This window comes from Protopterus annectens, chromosome 9.part0, assembly GCF_019279795.1.
Source record: "Protopterus annectens isolate FY-2018-M chromosome 9.part0, PAN1.0, whole genome shotgun sequence".
Lineage (NCBI taxonomy): Eukaryota > Metazoa > Chordata > Ceratodontiformes > Protopteridae > Protopterus > Protopterus annectens.
This window is the reverse complement of record NC_056743.1, coordinates 1577830070-1577842821: the sequence shown is the minus strand read 5'-3', so window position 1 is coordinate 1577842821 and position 12752 is coordinate 1577830070.

Here is a 12752-nt window from a genome sequence, read left to right as displayed (position 1 = left end):
TACCATGTCCGTGTACACAGTTCCCCCTCAGTTGCTCATCATGCATATTAATGATGGCATGTTGCTGAGGGACAGCCATGGAACATGGTTTTTGAATCAGTGTGGAGAGTGTGTGAGAACTATGTCTGCAGATGAGTAACACACCCGCTGCACTGTCCAAGAGTATTATAGCAATGGAGTTAATTTATTTATTTTTTTCTTTTCTTTTTTTTTACAAGTCTGTGCAGCCCATCATTGAGCACAGCAGTGCTTAGAGGCACAGAGACACCAGACATCTAAAAACAGAAGCCGGATATATTTAATTCATGATTCAAAGGTCAAGTTTAAGCATAGCTTAGCAGGTTTGTGTGGCATGCCTTGATGCTTAGCAGTGCTTAAAGTTAGCTCAAAGGTATATGTAAAAGGATAGCAGTATTCCAGACATTCACATAGCCAAGTGGTTGTCCAATGGCATGTAAGGGTGGTATAACAGGCTATATTAAGCTCAAGAGGTGACAATGCAGCTTAATTGGTTGGAGTGTATTCTCTGAGGAATACATTATGGATGGCATTGGAGATGGTTCGTGCTTCCAGGCACAATGTTGGGGTATTCAGGAGTCCAGGGTCATGGTTGGACTCCTTGTGAAAAACCATGAGGGCCACCTGATGCAGGGAGGTTATCAGGGCACAGAGTGCAAGACAGATGCTTGGGACTGGCTGGCAAAGGAACTCACCAGTGTAACTGGTGTTCTCTGCACAGGTGAGCAGTGTCATCACCACCATGACAACATGAATAGATGGAAAGGGGCTCTCTTGGACACCTGGGCCCAAGAATTCTGGGCTGGGAATGTCTCACATGTATGTATATACCATTATCTGTGTTTCACCAATATCTAAACTTGAATGTCTGCTAAACTGTTATGCTTCTCTCCCAACAGCTGCAGAGGAAAGGACTCGCAACATTGAGGCGCATGCTGGACACTTGGCCAGGTTGCACCATGAGTGTGGTGAGCACATTCTGCGATCTATAGTCACATAAGCAAGAGAGAGTAAAGCATTACCTGCCATTAGGTATATACAGTAAAGATTGCATTGCGATGAATGTGGATGCAGATCTGTAGTTCAATAACGGACTACTGCCAACTGTAGTGCAATAAGCAGGGAAGAGTAAAGTATTAACTCGTCTTCTGTGTGGAGACATGCGTGAGTGGGCGTACCTTCGTTGAAGGTTGTGCTTCAGAGCTGGCAACTCGGCATATAAAAATCTACTGCCAATCATTAGCAGACTGGAGTTCTGCTGTGGCGATCCCTAACCGGGAAAAGCTGAAAGAAACAACAACTACAATAACTGTAGAATTACAACTGTATTGCAAAACCTGCATTACAACAATTGCTATGCAATAAAAACATGAAACTATAACAATAAATGGATGAAGGTACCTCTAATAAAGCTGTGTTGTGCAATATGTGTGGATTTATGGCTGTTTTGCATGAAATTGATTATGACAACAGTTCTGTAATAAAAACACAAAACAATACCAGTGTCTGCCTCAAGTTATATCTAGCAAAGAGTGTTGCACAATGAGTATAGATTCAAAGTTGTTTTAGAAGAAATTAATTATGACATGTTTCGCAATAACACATGAAGCAATAATAATATCACCCAAGATATACTGTACATATCAGGATTGTCTTGTTTTAACCATTGCATTTACAATGATTAAGTGTGCAATTGCACTGTACCGTAATCATAAGTTTCTTTCTCCCTCCTCCAAACCCTTCCTGGCTACATCCTCCTCTTACCCTGTCTTCTGTACACTGCTCCTGTCCTGACTAACCTCCAGTCATCTCTTCTCAGCAAACTAGAACAAACCTACAATAAAATAGCTAAGTTTGCCTCCAATCTCCCATATAAATCTCATCACTGCCTTGCCCTTAAGTCTTTGCAATGGCCTGAATTCCCCAAACAACTGCTCCTTCCACAACTGCATATAACATGCTGTTATCTATAACCCCACCTTCTGCCCCTCTATCTCTAATATTGTAGCACTATACAAACCAAGATGTCATCTTTGTACATCTGAAAAACATCTTCTGGACACCTACAAAACCACAAAAAATATTGGGAAGTGTCTATGCAAATACTCAGTAGCCCGCTCCTGGACCTCCCTCCCACATAATATAAGAAGTATCCCTCATAAGTCCCAGTTCAAATCTGAACTTAAGCCCTATCTTCTAAACACCTGGTCCTGTCCCTGTCAAATTTCAACTTGATACTAGCTACCCTCCTCCTAAATCTACTTTTCTTCTCTCATATTTTTTCTCTTCCCCAGCGTCTATCTCCTCTCCTACACACCAACACTCTCTTTCTTCTAAATAATCCTTTGTCACCCCAAATAACTTGCTGCTAATATATAGATTTACACTGAAACCTGCACAAATTTTTTTTAAATTCAGTCATTTCACCCTGATGTATATTTATTTTTTCTTGTTATTTGCCTTTTGTTATGTAAATTTTGTCTCGAACAATTGTAATTGTAACTGGAGCATTTCTCCTCAGGTCTCCACTGAAAATAGGCCTTTGGATCAGCTGGACCAACAACAAATGACAATCAATAAATAAATAAATATATAAATATCAGCTATATGCATGCAGGCTCAGGGGTATGGTGCTGCAGGCAAGTATAACAGTGTAATAGCTGCAGACTGCAAATATACTATTTGCAAATGTATATGGGTGAGCTAGCCAACCTAATAATCTGATATGGTTTGCAGACTTCACAGATATTTCAACCCACTAACAATATATTGTGTACACCAGCATTCTATGTAGTAATGTATAGGTTAGCTAATATCTCTGTCATGTTTGAATTTCATGCCTGTGTGTTCAACTGTCGCTGCAGTCTACTATATAACTGTAACACTAACACCAGGTCATATATTGCTTCCAGATGAGCTATAGGTAACTATCAGTCAATCAGTAATCAGCAGTGAATCAGTAGTTCAGTTTGTTAACTGCTCTATCTAAAGTAAATTTTGCCACACACAGACCAGGGTTCAAATCCAGTGCTCTGTAGTACTAAAACTTACAGTAGCAGTCACAAAATGATTACAGATTTTTCTCTCCACAGGAACTGCAGGAAATGGATGATTTAGGCCATAGTCTGGGTAATTACATGTGTGCGTAGATGTCACAGACTAATCATTACCAGGCATGTGACTATACAGCATAAAATAAAGGAAATAAATGCAATACTAATAAAATAAAAATAAAAAAAATAAAATGTGTAATCATTGGTATGGCTGTATGCCTGGTGTGTCTGTTAAAGGTTGCTGCAGTCAATTAATACATTTGATGCAGATGTCCTCTGCAGTCACTGCTATTGGGTTCTATACCCTTGCCTGTCAAACAAGGCATGATAGTAATATAGTTTTTGTACTGTACACATACATGTGTCACAAGTGTCACACTGTCACAGAATGTAATTAGTACTGCGTAATCCCTCTGTCACACATTACCATCAACATGAGTATCTAACCAGGAATGTAGCACTACATCAGCCCACAGTACACATTCGTAGTTACATAGGTCCACCTGATGTGCAAGTGTTCTGTGTAGTTTATTACCTACACTTGTTATGGCTTGGCCCATACTGCCCCATGCAGATAGCTTGAGAGGTATGTACATGCTACAGCAGCTATAGTCCACTTGTAATCATAAAGAAAGGACAGACCTGTAGAGTAGATACCAGTACTGTTCTCCACGAAATAGACTATAATGGTATTAATGGGCTGATTATTTGTCTCTCTTTCCCCACCCCTTATCTTCTTTATTTGTTATTGTTATCCATCGGTTATGGTTTACAATTAACATCTGTTATTACATGAAACTTTATTTTGGGGCATGTGTTTTACTATTATTGTGTATTATAATGGTTACATATTAACATATCCTGTTATATACCTATGTTTTTGGCCTTAACTGTTACCGGCATGCTGTTAATATACTGACTGTTATATTATTTATTGTTGCATTCCATATGATATGCATTGAAATGTGATTGGGTTACTTCCAGTGTTCTGGCATGCTGTTATTACTAACACATTTTGTTGTTCATAACTAACCTATACACATTGCTATACCTCTATCACCACAGCGTGACAAAGTAGGCCAGTTCCTGCTGATCTGCCTACTCTACCTCAGCCGGCCATGGCACCAGTGCATCTGGGACCCAATCAGGTGGTGCACCCTCTGCTGGCCCTGCACCACCTTCGGGTGGAACCGCCTAAGGAGATGGTGCCCATCATCGCCTCGGTGCAGTGGCAGAGGGGCGGTGGTCACCCAGGGATGACTACCATCGACTACCAAGATCACCATGGTATGCATAATTCTTCAAAGGAGTTATGAACGACGATTGCGCTGGCTTGAGGGCAGACTGGACAGCCTAGTGGGGCCTGCTGTCCCTGGCACCCAGCATCCAGCACAGCCACCTTCGGGAGAGTGAAGGAACAGTGTTGACTGCCCATGGGAGGGGATCTCAGTCACACTGCTGCAGTCTGGAGGCACATGCTTCTAGATTACACAAAACCCTCACCATTCAAGGTGTTTATCCCCCACATGTGTCACACACTGCCCCTGTATGCTATCTTGTATGTCTGCAGTTTCATCTTCTCCTACCCATTTGACCTCCCCACACATAATTATATGCCTTCCCCAATATTCCATTCCACTCCCTCCTCCATACCCTTTTATCAGCAACATCTTTAAACACACCTGCTAAGGCAGCAATGGCAAAGTACATGTGTACAATTGGGACCCTGCTGCAGAACAACTGCTTCTGAAAGCCATGCACTTAATGATGGATGCAGACCATGTGTGTCACTGACTGTACGTATGCACATATATCTTGCAAATACATCTGCTTTAGCAGTGACTCAGTAGCTCAGTCTGTTAAATGTCTTGCAAACAGTAGATGTTTGCCACCCACAGTCCTGGGTTTGAATACAATGTGTTGCACTTCAATTACATTATTGTGAACAAAGCAAGTAATCACTGAGTCATGCAATTTTAACCCACCCAGTTGCTGCTACTGAATTAACTGCTACCCATGTTTGCAAGTCAAAAGCCTGTAGGTAGTGACACACTGCACATATTCATATAGCTTAACTATATGTCGCCTGCTACTCTGTAATCTGCACTGTTACATAACAAATGTACCTTAAGCACAAGCCTTGAGTGGACTGTAAAGGGTACCCTTACCCTGGCTCTGCTGTAAAGACAGAAGTGACACTGCTGCCTCAGTTACACATACAACGTGCTGCCCTCCAGTGTGTTCACACTCCCTCCTAAGTGTCCAAGGCTGCAGCAGCTGCAGTCTGGAACATATTCAACTGTATGTTAAGCTAGCTGCTACAGACCTATCATACCTAGAACAAGGGATCCAAACAAGACCATACATAAAGGGGGGGGGGTTAAAGGTCCAGTGACAGGGACAGGTTTCACAGTTTGCCCCTAAAAGACAGTGAGCTGACAGAATAGCAGCTACTGTATCAGCATGCATATTCTGATGGGTATGACATCTGACACTCACATGTCTCTCTCTCCTTATTCACCACAACCCACAATGTTTACCACTGAACGGCCAGATAATCACAATGTCATGGGACAATGGCCAAACATATTATGCAAAACTGTGGACATATCTCATAAATCTCAACAGTGCACAGTATTTGTACCTACCCTCTGTGATGCTGTAGTCTCCACACCTCACTAATGTCCATCTCAGAGACTAAGAAAGGGGCCAAGGCCTACATGAAGCCCTTAAATATTGCACTGTGGTGCTATGTTTTTGGCTAACGAAAGTGCAACCCAGCTGTCTTGGATGCAATTAGCAAGTCTGAGCCACAGATTGGTGCACAGGCAATCACCTGTTAATGAGTATTACCTACAAAAAGCAATCAACTGCTCATGGGGATCAGGTCTGTATGTTGCATTATTCAGACAGACAATGGTTTTGGAAGCTGTTTGAAGAGGTTGTGGTCAAGATAGGATTACTTCACTCGACCAGGTTTGTAATAAATGTCCCCATATAATGGGTTGCAGATGGGAGGATGGAGGTACGGGGAATAGGGATTACAACAGTAGGCCTGTAGTACATCTATCGTATTGACATGTTGGTTACTCTGCTGTCCAACAGCTACATGCATGCATCTCAGTTGCCCCTGCTTTGAATCAAATCACAACTTTGCCCCTGTTACTCCCTCCTACAATGGTTGGCTGCTGTAGAAAAGCTAGTGGATTATGAGTTAGACGTATTGACAGCAAGTAAGGGTGTACACAGCTGTAATATCAAATGATATATTGTAATTCACCTCCTCTCAGTCTGTCAGTGTCAGACAGAAATAGTTCTGACATTGTAAAGGTATCCCTGACTGTCCATGATGTAATCTGGCTAGGTCAATGTTTTGTTGACATTCGTACCTCATTGCTTGAGAGCTATGGCTAACATACCTGTCAACTCCTTTCAGTAGGAATTCAGGTTATACCCATAATTAGTAGAGGGTTACAGGCCCAAACTCTGTGACAGAGTATACATATTGACCATACAAAGTAAGAGTATGAATAGACTAACAGATATTACTGTAGAATAAGTGTTTTCTGAGGGGACTGGCATGTGACAACCTGATTCTCTATATTTTGACAACAACCATCAATGACTGGCCAACCATTTGTCAGACATCCACATGAGTGTGCCAAAAAGACCACATTGATGAGGCACATGGGCACATTTCAGAAACATCTGTGTAGTCGAGATGTATGATGCCTACAGGGAAGATATACAACACCAGGTTTTCATTGCTGTCTGTCAGTGTGGCACACTGGTGTTGCTGGACTGTCCCCATATAGTTGATGTAATAGCACACAGCTATTTGTCTGACAGTGGCTGTATGACATAGTAGTGGGACTGTTCCCATAGAGGACACACCACAGTAGACTGCAGTGATGAGTGTAGAGGCATACAGCAAACTCTTTCATGGCACACAGGGGCATAACCAGTATTGCTACTATCTTGATGATAGCCACACATGTAGTGTGTTGATAGACTCTGGGGTATGACTTGTGAGGGAGCGGTGGATAGTGCAGCCCATTTTGGTTGTACAGGGTCTGTATATCATGGACATCCATGTATCTGGTCCTGTAATGTGTTCCCCCTGTTGTTGTCCTACAGGTACGATGTATCAACACAGACATTCTCCATTTTCATCTGCAGAAAATGATGCTATATTGGATGCCCTCAGACTCAACCATCACATCCTGCTGTCAAGGGGTCACCAAAATCAACAGCAGTGGCAGCACTGTGGTCCAACCTTGTGAGGGCTCTGAATGATATTGGCCAACAGGACAGGACCTAAGGACAAGTTCAACAGTGGGCCACAGACATGGTCAATGCCACACGTCAAAAGGTAGCTGCTGCTGCCAGGGATCATACTGCCACCGATGGAGGGCTTGCAACATGACAACCACTCTTAGCCACAGAGGAATTACTGGTGAACCTAGGATCAACCCACAGCTACCAGCCAAATATCATACCATACATCCTGAAGGTGGGTGCCACAGTGTCCACATCAAAGGAACATCCAGGTAAGCTGACTCTGTTCACCAATATAATACAGTTGCAGTCATTATGGCAGGCTCTACAAACCAGCACATGGGTGTCAGGTCTATCTGCATTGGAAGGGGGGTTGGCCTTTCATCACATTTGTGCACACATACTCAGAATGTCAGCAATATAGCCAGTATCACATTAACTACTGTACATGTAGATATATACACATATTACCTTGTGACACTGCAACATTTGGTGTTGCTGACAATACCGCTCCCTCACCTTTCACAGGTATGTCAGGTTTGGCCAGAGTTCATGGTCCTGTACCTGGTAAGTGTCATACTGTTGTTTGGCCTGATCAGATATAGCCTGTGAATGTTAAGGGCTGTCATTTTGCCTTTTTCACAAGTGTTCTGCTTAGCTACAGTAAACTAATTGTATGTTCCATATCAAAGCAGTTAACTACAGTGCATAGCCTATGGAATAACAAGTGTGTATATGTACGAACAGTAACATGTTGGCACTTATAATTATAAGCAACTACGCAGCCTGCTATACATGTGGCAATTATTCCAAGATGCCCATTCAAACACAATAGGGAGAAGGTACATACCTGAGTACTACAACTGGCATAGCATTGTCAAGATAGGTGTACTGGGTGTTATGTGTAGTTCTGCCACATACACTATCATATTACATACCTCACTTGTGTAGTTAACTGGCAACATTACCCAGATGTAGCTGATGTGCATGTTATACAGGCCTGGGTTGTCTGTGTAGGTTGTTATGGGTGTGGGTGTTGTACAGGGTATCAGAGATGAGAAGATGTGAGACATGTAATGCAGTTGTGGACCCTCATCTGTATGCATCTGTGTGGATTACCATACATAATAGTGCAGGTAGTAATGTACTGCTTTTGTCTTGCTTGTTACAGGTGAACAGGGGCGTTGGAGTCTGTCCCCCTCACAACCTGATGTCAGTGTCTCATCAGTCTCCGATGATGATGGTAGCCATAGTGAGGCACAGGTGGGGTTGTCAGTAGCTAAATCTGTCCCAGAGGTTGACATCCCTCTTCTTCCCCCATTATCCCTGCACGCAGTCAGTATTCTCACACATACCCAGTCACCAGAGGTCACAGATATTAGATAGTCACAGAGTGATGACATAGTAAAGGACAGTGTGAGAACTATGGCATCTGTGAGTGTAGACACAGGCCATAGCCAGAGAGCTGGAGAGGTTGCACACAGGCAGATTGTCAATGGTGCTCAAAGGAAGACTGTTGCCCATCCACTTCCTGTTGGAGGTGTCACATCACAAGCCACACGCTGCATGTTTTGGGCTGTCATGGAGGCACAGGCAAGAGCTGAACACAATATCGGATGGATGCTTAAGTTATGGATGCAGCATAGTCTGACATCCGTGACTGCCACCATTGCTGTGGTGATGATATGGATCATTTCTCTGATGTAGTGGACAGATGCTGGTCTCAGAAAGTGTCTGTCTTTGACAGCACATTGTCAGTGCTGGAACATGTGGTTGGGGTTGGGTGTTGGAAACCTGGACGTAGGCCAGCAACACCATCTGCTGGTAGTCCACTTGGTCATGCACACTCACGTCCCTGTAGTGGCAGCACCTCCAGTGCTACAGAAGGAGGTGTGCTATCCACACCACAATGTGGCAGACCATGGGCATATGGTTTTGGGTGGTCCCATGGGGAACACAGGCCCAGCAGACAGCAGCCATCATCAGGTACATGCACCGCATGTGACCTTGGCATGGTGCTGCCCATGCTACTCATGAGGAGCTAGTTCCTGTGTTTATGACCAGAAATTGTGAACTGTCCACTCTACCATGTATGGTCCACAAATGTCCACCATACTCATTTGTAGGGCTAGCACTTAGCTTGACTGTGTACACATACATACTCCAACACCACTGTCACATGCAGGTCACCTACAGAAACACACAGCACCACTCCATGACCCATGTCTCCAGCACCCATTCCTAACTCACACACATGCTGTCAAATGTTTGCCACAGCCTAGGCCTCTGGCACCACCACAATGAACCCTGTGCATATGATGATACCTGTGCCACATCCCTGCCATCCATGCCATTGATGTGGGGACCTGCATATATGTGTCTGATGCAAAGGGTGACCATATAACTTTGCATGTGTTTGTGTGGTGCAGTAGTGTCATGTCATGACACTTGTTGTGGGACATGACAGATACTGTATGCTGGCATGTGTCAGGAGTACACATCAAACATTGTGTATCTTTGTTGCCTGATGGTACACTGACAGTAGTGTTACAGAATGAAAGATGTGTCATGGAGCTGTGTATGTTTTTATCCCAGGAGTCGTGGTGGTGTAGCTATGAGCACATGCCAGAAATACAGTGGCACAGGATGGCAAGGCAGCATGGCAGAGATATGACATCAACAAAGCATGCCTGTATATATGCATGGCTTCCTAGGCACATATTTGTAGAACATTGTGTTAGGGACAATAGGGGCAGCCATCATTATCATGCTTTTATACCCTGTGACACACTCTACTACCCTTGATATATGTCAGCTGAATAGTCTGCACATGCAACCTAGATGGTGGCAGACATCAATTATGCTTATGTAGAGGAGGGCAATTTAGTGCCAGCATCTAGTCACAGGGCCATAAAATGCATAACCAATGCACAGGTGTAGCATGGCACATACTGTGAACATCTGTGCACATGTGGCTGGAGAGTACTGCAGGGCTCCACAAGATAGATCAAGACACCAGAACAGTGACTTCAGCAGCCCAAACACATGCTCTATGATATTCCTACTTTGTGCATGTTCCTCATTATGGCATTCTTCAGTGGGTGTGTCTGCATTTCTAATAGGTGTCATCATCCATGGTTCCAGTGTGTAGCCAGCATCCCCCAGTAGATGGCCATATGGGATGTCCTCCTGGCAAACATCTGGTACAGCTGAGATGTGTGCCAGAAATGGGAGTTGTGATAACTGCCAGGGCTACAAGCACACATATTCATAATAATGCCCTGGACATTGCACACAACCTGGTAGTTGATGGAGTGATACCCCTTGTGGTTGATGTAGACTCTACCTCCTCACCGGATGATACTTTCATTTGTAAATGAGTGCAGTCTATAGTACCCAGTACCTCAGGGTAGTGCACAACACAGTAGAAGAGTCCCATACTGCCAGCCCTTTCCTCAGGAGTGTGTGGAAAATAAATGTGTTCACTGGCATGTGTTAGCATGGCATCTAGGAAATGGTGGAGTACCCTGGATGCTGATGCCTGTGAGACCCCCCCCCCCATCATGTCCCTAGCTGATCTTTGGAAAGTACCTGTAGCTAGTATCCTAAGGGCTGTACATACCTTTGTTTCCACTTGGATGGGTTCCCCTCAGTTAGCTCTGGGTCTGAGTTGATGGCGACAGAGCTTGGTGAGTTCTTGTAGTATGTCCCTGTCCACCATGTAGCTCTCTGCTATCTCCAGCTCATGTAGCTCCTGGAAGGTTATCCTGGTCCTGAACACTCTTCTTCTCATTCTAGGCCTATAGTCAGCAACAACATCAGCACTGACCTCAGCATCTAGCACATGCATGCAGATATAGCAGAGCTGCAGCAGCCCCTAGCATTGCTTTAGTTAAAAATCCCATATTTGTACTCCACTGATATGAGGGTAAAATCAGATTGTAGGGTGTATGCAACTTTGCTAGTGCTCTGCTGTAGATACAGCCTGTGTGATTGGCTATGAAGCATTCCACCTGCAACATACATTGTTATCAGTGTTTTAATGGCCCAATTTAAATGGTAAAGGGGTCATCAGTAATTTATGTCTGATTGGCTTTCCCAGGCAATTTTATTTCTTTTTTTTAACAACTTTCCTTGCTAAGCACTGCAGCACAGTGGGCAATCATGCTCTGCAGATATAAGCTAAACACTCAATGGACACACCCCCATAGATGGGCACATTCAGCACATTGGAGTGCCATGCAAACACACTAAAACTAGTTAAAGCACGCACGCCAAAGATAAACAAAGCTTAGCAGGCACAAACAGGCACTGCTAAGCTCCAATGTGCTTAAAGAAATACAGACACACCCCATTTTGATGTCAGCTATCTCTTCTGGGGACACCAATATGGTTATGGGGATACATGGATGTGATCTATGGGCACTGATACCCATTTTTGCTATTCAGTAACCCCAACTCATTTGCATACAGATCCAAACAGGAAACTACACTATTCCAAACCTTACCTTCTTAGTAACCATAGAAATCTACCATTGTACATACTCCATGCAAGGCCCTATAATGCATTCTTGTCACATATTTTATTTTTTTAAGTTTTTACATTTTTAAATATTTTCCTTTTGCATAGTTGCATGTTTGCTCACTTCTGAATGCCACGCAATCATTACATGGGTATTAAAATAAAAACTATTTTCCATTATTTTCTGGACACACAGGGCATAGTTTTACACACATCTGTATCTGCTATGCTATTTTTATTGTTCTAACTGGGCTTTTATAGTCCCTGTTCCCTTTTTTTATCTCGTGTACACATAATTTTTCCATATACACACCGGACACCAACACAGGTTCTGCAGGACTGCCTATCATCTTGCTGGATCACTCCAACACCGTCATTTGCTTACAATTCACATGCTTATGAGGTGATTTGCATACCACAGACACTCCCGTGTTCGCACACTGATGCACACCTCTCAGCTCAGTTTATTGGATTGCATGGCTACTTACTTCTGTGTAAGCTCTTTGCCACTATGCCTAAATGGAAAATTGATCCATGTAGGCTTTATTAAATTCCCCCTAATATTTTCAAATGTATTTAATACTTTACAAAACAAGTGACTTGCAAATTGTTGCATGACATCAAGTGAAATCTTAGATTTTGTTGAAGAAAACTAGCTTTGATATTCGCACGGTAAGTTGCAGATCATGAGAACTATTCCATGTTATTTAGGTTGCTAATTATAGAATTAAGCAAATGTTTTCATATTTCTGTAAATATGTCAATAGAGGAATTTATTGCTGTCGTGTGAAAGATTAGTCTGGTTAGCAAAAATGTTCTAAAAATATATGTCTAGTATGCCCATTTTCCAAGATATGACAATTTATTTATAAAAGTGTAAC